This window comes from Macrotis lagotis, chromosome 1 (genome assembly GCF_037893015.1).
Source record: "Macrotis lagotis isolate mMagLag1 chromosome 1, bilby.v1.9.chrom.fasta, whole genome shotgun sequence".
NCBI classification, from domain to species: domain Eukaryota; kingdom Metazoa; phylum Chordata; class Mammalia; order Peramelemorphia; family Peramelidae; genus Macrotis; species Macrotis lagotis.
This window is the reverse complement of record NC_133658.1, coordinates 658362821-658370521: the sequence shown is the minus strand read 5'-3', so window position 1 is coordinate 658370521 and position 7701 is coordinate 658362821. Positions and strand designations below refer to the sequence as shown.

The 7701-nt window shown below is 32.1% G+C and overlaps 1 pseudogene; it reads left to right on the top strand.

Moving 5' to 3' along the window:
• The first annotated feature begins 5380 nt into the window (after positions 1-5380).
• Positions 5381-5543, top strand: LOC141510743 (U2 spliceosomal RNA; annotated as a pseudogene).
• Positions 5544-7701: the final 2158 nt, after the last annotated feature.

The following is a 7701-nucleotide window of genomic DNA, read 5'->3' as shown; positions in this document are numbered from 1 at the left end:
CATTATTGAAAGAATTACTTATTAAATCCTGGATAATGACAATAATGATACAACATTATAAACCTAAGGGATTCACTCAAGATAGCTGTCAGGGGACATATTATTGTCTTTAAATGCTTACATAAATAAGATAGAGAAAGAAGAAATCAATGAACTAAATATGAAACTAAAAAAATTAGAGAAAGAACAAATTGAATCCCCTCAGTTAAATACCAAATTAGAAATTCAAAAAAATTAACGGAGAAATTAATAAAATTCAAAGCAAGAAAACTATTGAATTAATAAACAAAAGCAAGACCTGGTTTTATAAAAAAACATAAAACTGATAAACATCTGGTCAATTTGATTAAAAAAAGAAAGAAAAAACAAATTGCTAGTATCATAAATGAAAAAGATGAACTCACCACCAATAATGAAGAATTTACAGTAATAATTCAGGATTATTTTGCACAACTCTATGCCAATAAATTTGACAATCTAAGTGAAATGAATGAATATTTATAAAAATATAAGTTCCCCAGATAAAATCAAGAGAAAATTAAAAACCTAAATAACCCCATCTCAGAAAAAGAAATTTAATAAGCCATTATTGAATTCCCTAAGATAAAATCTCCAAGGCCAGATGGATTCACAAGTTAATTCTATCAAACTTTAAAGGAATAATTGGTTCCAATTCTATATAAAGCCTTTGGGAAAATATGTGAAGACAGAATTATGCCTCTTTCTTTGACACCAATATAATGCTGACACCTAAACCAGGAAGAGTTAAAACAGAGAAAGAAAATTATAGACCTATCTCCCTGATGAATATAGATGCAAAAAATCTTAAATAAAATCTTAGCAAAATGATTACAGCAAGTTATCAGTAGAATAATACATTATGATCATGTAGGATTTATCTTGGGAATGAAGGATTGGTTCAGTATTTGGAAAACTGTTAGTATAATGAATTATATCAAAAACATTCCTCTCAGAAATCATACGATCATATCAATAGATGACAAAATCTTTTGACCAAATACAGCACCCATTCCTAATAAAAACACTAGAGAGTGTAGGAATAATTGGTTTGTTCCTTAGCATAATAAGCATAAAAATTCCTTAGAATAATAAGCATAAAAAATAATATTTTTCTGAAACCATCAACAAACATTATATGCAATGTGATAGGCTAGAGGAATTCCAAATAATATGAAGAGTTGAAAAAAGGATGCCCATTATCACCACTGCTGTTCAATATCATATTAGAAATGTTAGTCTCAGAAATAAGAGAAGAAAAATAATTTGAAGGAATTAGAATAGGGAAGAAGGAGACAAAACTGTTACTCTTTGCAGATGACATAATGGTATATCTAGAGAATACCCCAAAATATCTAAAAAACTACTAGAAATAATTAGCAACTTTAGCAATGTAGAATGATAAAAAATAAACCCTCTTAAATCCTCAACATTTCTATATATGACTAGCAAGATACAACAGAATGAGGTAGAAATAGAAATCCCATTCAAAGTAACCTCAGACAAAATAAAATACCTGGGAGTCTGCCTGCCAAGGCAGACTCAAAAAATTTTTGAAAACATTTACAAAAACACTTCTCACACAAATAAAATCAGAATGAAATAACTGGGTAAACATCAACTGTTCATGGATAAATCCAGCTCATATAATACAAATGACAATTCTACCAAAACTAAACTACTTGTTTAGCATCCTAACAATCAATATTCCAAAACATTACTTGAATGAGTTACAAAAAGTATTAAGTAAATTTATATGGAGAAATAAAAAGTCAAAAAATTCCAGGGATTCAATGAAAAAAAGGTTCAAAAGAAGGCAGGTTAACCTTACCAGATGTAAAATTATATCATAAAGCATCAGTCTTCAAAACTGTCTGGTATTGGCTAAGAAATAGAATAATGGATCAGTGAAATAGACTAGGTGCAATAGCAGGAAATTATTATAGTAATCTGCTGTTTGATAAATTCAAAGAGCCCAGGTATTGGGATAAAAACTCTCTCTTTGATAAAAAGGTTGGGAAAACTGGAAGCTAAAGTAGAAGAAACTTAGATTAAACCAACACCTCACACCCTATACCAACATAAGATCAAAATTGATATAGGCTTTAGACAGAAAAATAATATTATAAGCAAACTAGAAGATCAAGGACTAGTTTACCTGTCAGATCTATGGATAAGGAAACAGTTTATGGACAAGGAAGAGATAGAGAACATAATTAAACACAAACTAGATAATTTTGATAACATTAAATTAAAAAGCTTTGCACAGAAAAAAGCACCGTGACCAAGATCAATAGAAATGTAGTAAATTGGGAAACAATTTTTACAACTAGTATTTCTGACAAAGTACTCATTTCTAAAATAAACAGAGAATTGTGTAAAAGTTCCTAAAAACAAGCCATTCCCCAATTGACAAATGGTCAAATGATATGGAAAGGAACCCGGAGTAATCCATAGTGATAGATAAAATTGCTCCAAATCATTACTTATTTGAGAAATGCAAATTAAGGCATCTATGAGATACCACCTCTCATCTCTCAGACTGGCCAATATGACCAGAAAGGACAGTGATAAATGTTAAGAAGGGATGTGGGAAATATGGGACACTAAATACATTGTTGGTGTAGCTATGAACTCATTCAAAGTTTCTGCAGAGCAATTTGGGATTTTGACCAAAGGGCAACAGAAATGTGCATACCCTTTGACCCAGCAACACTACTACTGGGTCTGTACCCTGAGGAGATTATGAAAAATGGTAAAAACATTACTTGTATAAACATTTATAGCAGCCTGTTTGTGGTGGCAAAAAAATTGGAATTTAAGTAAATACCTTCAATTGGGAAAATGGCTTAACAAACTCTAGTATATTTATGTCATGGAACACTATTGTTCTATTAGAAAACAGGAGGGATGGGAATTCAGGGAAGACTGGAAGGATTTACATGAACTGATGCTGAGCAAGAGGAACAGAACCAGAAAAACATTGTACACCCCAGCAGCAACATGGGGTTTATGATCAACCTTGATGGACTCGCTCAAATCTTCAGTGCAACAACCAGGGACCATTTGGGGTTATCTGCAGTGGAGAATATCATCTGTATTAAGAGAAGGAATTATGGCCTTTGAACAAAGACTAAAGACTATTACTGTCCAATTATAATAAAAACCCATTATTTTATTATATAATTTTACTATCACATATTTTATTTTTCTTCCTTAAGGTTACGATTTCTCTGTCATCACATTCAACTTAGATCAATGTATAACATGAAAGCAATGTAAAGACTAACAGAATGCCTTCTGTGGGGGTGGGGGAGGGAAGCAAGAATGGGGAAAATTGTAAAACAAAGTAAATAAAATCTTTCTAAAAAAGAATAAAAACAAGTATTGCTTGAACATTAAAAAAGAGTAAAAAAGAATTATAAACTTTTCTTCTTTTGGTACATTGATGTTAAGGACTTTCAGGTCTTCATAATTTCTTTTTATTTCATCAGGGTTCATCATGGTGGGAATAAAGTGGCTGATGATGGTAATTTGGCATTTCCTGCAAGTGGCAATCTCATTTTCCTGTGCCTATTGTTCTCTCCTTTTGGAAGACATGCAAACTTCTCAATTATATTACTTCTGATTGTAATACCTCCCCCATCTTCAGGGTAATCCCCTTCACTGTGGCTACTCTAGAAAGACACTCATCCAGTTTCAACTTCAGTAAGCCAGCCTTCATGTGCCAGTCTTGTTTTACTTGGTGCTGCTATTTGCAATACCAGCTGAGTTCTCTTGCAAAAAAGAACTGTTTGTCTTGCAGTCCTATATAATGTTGTGTTGTCTATAGATGTGTGAATGTACCAGTGGTGTTTGAAATCATTGTTGATGTTCAATGTACCAGTTGTGTTTGAAATCATTATTGATGAAGCTTTTTTTCTTTTGTTGTGTTTCAACCACAGGATGGAATCCACAAATGCCAGGGTAAATAGGTCAGTTAGGCTACCTTTTCTATCCCATTCTTTATGCCAGGAGGTAAGAATTGTGAGCCATTCAAGGCTGCTCAGACACCTCAGGGGTTGCCAAATCCTACTGATGCTTTCAGTGAGAAGAAGACCTTACAGTCTTCTTGTACAGATTGTGACTACAGCTCTCAGTGAATCCCTACATCTTTTATGATTTGTAGGCCATTGAACAAGACAGAAATGGTAGAGTGGTGTGGGTGAGGGGTAGCTAGGTATATAGAGCATAGTTAACTATCCCTGGAGTCAAGAGGACCTAAGCTCAAATCCAGTCTCAGACACTGGAAACTTACTACATTTAATAGTTGCATCACCTTGAGCAAGTCATGTAACCTGGTTTTCCTGAGTTTCCTCACCTATAAAATGTACTAGAGGAGGAATTTGCAAATCAACAGTTTCTTCACCAAGAAAATCCCAAATGGGATCACAAATATTTTGACATGACTAAATAATAACACGTTATTTCTTAAAAGGTTTCACTGATTCCTATACTTCCTATATTTTATTAGAAATGAGTATTTTATTTTGTCACATGATTTTTGTTACTTTTTGTGGATGTGGTCAAATTTACTGATAGTGTGCTATAGAGGACAAGCTCTACAGTCCTAGTATAAATGCTACAAGTTCATAGGAATTTAGTGAGTGTTCAAGGAAGACTAATATTTCTTTTGTGAGAGGTGCTGAGCCAATTTTCGGGTGGTTTTCTACCTTCAATGTGTACTGAGCCATTTAATTCTCACATATATTTCCAAGATACTGTAGAATACATGGTGAATATACTCTGGCATATTATTTGAGAAGACAGGGTAAACCAGATTGAGGGTAACTGAAAGTGTTTCAGACTGGTCAGTGAGTTAGATAGTGTATACCCAGAGTATGTGAAAATTTCCCCTGGTGGAATTGGATGAGAACAATTCATTCCAATGGCTATGAATGCAGATGAAGCAAGTGCTGTGCAGCAATTAGAGTTTGGTTTTGCATCAAAGACATTAAGATATTCCACTGCATCTCAGGTAATTACCACTTATCTTGACTCTATCTTGCTCCTGGACTGTAATGATTATGAAAGAGAGAGTGAGGCCTAAGACTTTGTGTAACTCTGTCTCACTTAAATTAATTTTATGCATAAATCAAAATATATCACCCATATTCTTTTTACTGTTATTGATTTGTGGGGCAATCATGTTAAGTGACTTGCCCAAGGACTATTAAATGCCTGAAAGCAATATTGATTTCATAGCATTCTGCCTCCAGTCCAGTTTTCTTTCTTCTGTGCTTCCTAGCTTCTTGGTTGTCATTGTTATATTTTATATTATTATTCCAATTTCATGCAAAGGTAGTTTTCATCATTCAATCTTATTGCTTCTCGGCCTTTTGGCTAAGATCAAGTGTAGTATCAACATTCAATCTTTTACAAGCTTTTAAGTTCTAACCTGCGTTCCCTCTCCCCTCCTCATGGCAGTGAAAAATCAGAAATGGGTTGGAGATATATATATATATATATATCTATATCTATCTATATATATATATATATATATATATGTATATATGTATACATATACATATATATATATAAATACAAACATATTTAATATATTTAAATATTAGTCATGATGTGAATAAAATGAATCAGAAATAAGGGGAAAACATACTTGAGGAACAAAAATAAAAGAAAATTTTAAACATGAATATAGTATGCTTTGTTCTGCATTCAAACTCCATAGTGTTACTCTTGATGAGAACGACATTTTCCATAGCAAGTATCTCAGGATTGTCCTCAGTCACTGAATAACTGAGAAGGAATGTAACAATCATAGCTGAGCATCTCACAATGCCACTGTTAATATATACGATTGGATCTTGACTCTGCTTACCTTGATTAGCATGCAAGTCTTTCCAAGCTTTGCCAAAGTCTGCCCATTAATTATTTATTACAGAAAAAAGTATTCCTTAAGATTCATATACCATAACTTGTTCAACAACTCCCCAACTGATGGGCATCCTTATACTTTCCACTTCTTTACCACTGTTAAAAAAAAAAAAAGAATTGATAGAAATTTTGGACATGCCTTGGTCTTTTCTCCTTTTTGTGATCTGTTGGGAATTTGGGCATATTAGTGGTATTACTGGAACAAAGAATATGCAAGGTTTTATTGCCCTGTGGGCATAGCTCCAAATTATTCTCCAGAATGGAAGAATCAGCACACAATAGAATCAACAGTGCATTAGTGTTGAGATATGCCCACATTTACTACAAGGTTGATCGCTTTCCTTTTGTGCCATTTTAAACAATTTTATAGGTATGAGGGAGTACCTTACAGTTGTCCTAATTTGCAAGTTTCAAATCAGTAAAGGATTTGCATCATTTTTACTTATGCCTATAGACGGTTTAATTCTTTCATCTGAACATTGGCTGTTCATATCCTTTTAAAATTTTTCAATAGGAGGATGATCTGTATTTTTCAAATTTAACTCAGATCTCTTAATATTTTTAAAATGAGACCTTTATCAGAAACACTAACTATGAAAATTGTTTCATATATATCTACATTCCTTTTTATCTTGGTTTGATTGATTCTGTTTGTGCAAAAATATTTAAAATAATATAATCAAAATTATTCATTTTGTAATTTATGAAGTTCTATATCTTATATTTGGTCATTAAACTCTTCCCTTTTCCATAGATCTGAAAGAAAGATTTCAAACATTTTCCTTGTTCACTTAAATGGCTTTTGTTATCTCCCTTTATATCTAATTCCTTCAACCATTTTGATTTTATCTTGGGATAAACTATGAGATGTTTGCTACTGTCTAGTTTTTGCCATATGATTTTCCATTTTAGTCAAGAAGTTGGAGTCTTTTCATTTATAAAGTAGATTACTATATTCATTTATTACTCTTTCACTTGGTCATAACACCTCATAAGTAAATAAATTTAGGTAGAACTGCCATTTACTATTTTATCTCAGTCTACCCATGAGTTCTTGAAATTATTACAGCTGTTTCAGTCTCATTTTATTGATATGATTCATATTTTATGATAATATTCAAGTGGTCTACAGTTACTTCAAATGAAATTTCTATTTCTATGTTTTTCTTGGATTTTCTTGATTTTTGTGAGTTTATATTATAATCTACAACTTTGATAAAGTTGCTAATTGCTTCAAGTAGTTTTTAAATTGATTTTCTAGGGTTCTGTAATTATGCTATCACAGTATCTTAAGAGTAACAGTTTTGGCTCATAACTTCACTAATGTAATTTATTAAATTTATTTTTCTTTTCTTACTACTAAAGCCAACTTTCCTAATACAATACTTAATATTATTGGTGATAATGGGAATCCTAGGCTAACTCCCAAAATTAATGGAAAGGCTGTTAGTTTATCCCTATTATATATAAGGTTTGGTTATGGTTTTAGATAGATAATGCTAATTGTGTTAAGGAAAATTCCATTTAGTCCTATTCTCTGTAGAGTTTTTGATAGAAATTGGAGTTCTTTGGTTTTTGTAAAAGGTTTTATTACACAATTATTAAGATAATTGTATGACTTTTGCTAATTTTGTTATAGATATGGTCAATTATGATGATTGTTTTCTTAATGTGGAACTTTCCAAGCATACCTGGGGTAAATCTAGGGTTACCTAGTGGTAACTTTCCATAAACTCTTTGCTAAAATTA